This window comes from Bos taurus, chromosome 2 (assembly GCF_002263795.3).
Source record: "Bos taurus isolate L1 Dominette 01449 registration number 42190680 breed Hereford chromosome 2, ARS-UCD2.0, whole genome shotgun sequence".
NCBI lineage: Eukaryota > Metazoa > Chordata > Mammalia > Artiodactyla > Bovidae > Bos > Bos taurus.
Genome location: NC_037329.1, coordinates 75,838,223 through 75,840,309, shown reverse-complemented (window position 1 = coordinate 75,840,309; position 2,087 = coordinate 75,838,223). Strand labels below are relative to the sequence as shown.

At 39.8% G+C, this 2,087-nt stretch overlaps 1 non-coding gene across 1 annotated transcript; it reads left to right on the top strand.

Moving 5' to 3' along the window:
* The first annotated feature begins 1,282 nt into the window (after positions 1–1,282).
* On the top strand, positions 1,283–1,354 carry TRNAC-ACA (transfer RNA cysteine (anticodon ACA)). The gene has a single exon. It is a non-coding gene; the product is annotated as a tRNA-Cys (tRNA).
* The last annotated feature ends 733 nt before the right edge of the window (positions 1,355–2,087 follow it).

Below are 2,087 nucleotides of genomic sequence, written 5' to 3'. Positions count from 1 at the left end.
ACCAATAAAAAATTAAGAAAAAAAGAATAGCATTCTGCTTCCTTTTAGAAAATCTGTAAAAATAAGAGAGTTGGCGAAATCACATCTTTGAGAGGGAAACAAAGTTTTATTTTCATAAATGTAGCTGATGACATATTGTCCTGGATATCACAAGCTAAAGTCAATGGTCAAATAAAAATGTATTTGCAAAGCCACTGTGTTATTGGGAGAGAGATGAAGCTATAATTGATAATGTCATATAGCTCCAGGTAAAAAATAAAATAGTACATTGAACATGTGCAAAAATATTTATAGCAGCACTAAACATAGTAGCCAAAAAAAAAAAAAAAAAAGGACAGCCAAATGTCTGTTAACAGCAAACTGAATTAATCCTATGTGTATTTATGGAACAACCTTTTACAATGAAAATAAGTAGACTACAATCACATTTTACAACACATGTGAGTCTCAAGCAAATATTGCTGAATGAAAAGATATATCAATTGGCTTTATATTTTTAAGTTTAAAAAGAGGCAAAATTGATGGTTTTAGAGGACTAGAAAGAGTGGTTATTGTTTCAGAGGGAAAACAGTCACTAGGATGCAGGATGAAGGAATTTCTGAGATGCTGTTGAAATTCTTGATCTAGGTGCTGATTATATGAGTGTGCACATGTGGACACCACCTAGCTGACACTTAGGAGTTGTGTATGTCACTATGTATGTTCCACTTGGTACCAGTTGACATTTTAAAAAACTGGGTGAAAGGAGAATAAAGTCTCAAAGGAATGATGCTTGCCTCCCTAAGCTTTTGTTTCCATATCAGTAAAATAAAGGGGGCACAAGTAATCTCTATGTCCATTCTAATTTTGATATTCTGTGATCATTATGTCTGTGTTAGGTTTTAAACCACGGCCCCTCAGTTAACAAAAGATTGAAACTTACATATACATCGGAAGAGAGTAGCAAATGGCAACTCATTGCAGTATTCTTGCCTGGAAAATTCCATGGACAGAAGAGCCTGAAGGACTATAGCCCATGGGGCCACAGAGAGTCAGACACAAGAGAGCACACACACACAGAAGAGAGTAGCTGAGCTCAAAGAGGTTCCATCCTTGCTTTTCCTTTTTGCTCAGTTCACATACCACCTTACTTTCCTTCAACTTCACATCCAACCCATTAGATATCTTGTTGACTTTATGATTAACATACATACAGATTCCCACCAGGTCGCTCAGTTGTGTCCAACTCTTAGCGACCCCATGGACTGCGGCCCACCAGGCTCCTCAGTCTTTATGCAGGCCTTCCTTGGTAGCTCAGATGGTAAAGCATCTGCCTACAATGCAGGAGACCCGGGTTCGATCCCTGGGTTGGGAAGATCCCCTGGAGAAGTATATGGCAACCCCCTCCAGTATTCTTGCCTGGAAAATCCCATGGACGGAGGAACCTGGTAGGCTACAGTTCGTGGGGTCGCTAAGAGTCGGACACGACTGAGCGACTTCACTTTCATTTTTCACTTTCGTGCATTTAAGGACATGGCAACCCACTCCAGTGTTCTTGCCTGGAGAATCCCAGGGACAGAGGAGCCTGGTGGGCTGCCGTCTAAGGGGTCGCACAGAGCCGGACACGACTGAAGCAACTTAGCAGCAGCAGTGTGTATGTATGTACCAATACACATATAGAAACAGATATACTTGACATTTACCCTGGTGAAATGAGTGAGAACGTTCAAGTTTTGACTGTCAATAATAATTCCTAACAATTTGAAAGTTTTAGAAATATGTAGGTTTAATAATGAGTGGAGGGTGAAAGCATAACACATTCTTTGCTAATTCCACTGTCTAATATTGAAAAGTCTTTCTGTTTGTGGCATTATCTTTCTCTTTCCTTCCAGCCATTCTTCCTTCTTTGCTTCTTTCCTTCCTTCCTTCCCTCCTTCCTTCCATTCTTCCTTCTCCAGCTATCAAACTATGGACCTTAAGGCTCCATGCTGTTAAAATATAACATATCATCAGGAGTGCAAGCATCCAGTTATTAACTTTTCTCAAACTGGCCACAAGGATGGAAGGTGATGAGTAGAAAGAACTGAAGTGAAAGTCATTCAGTCATG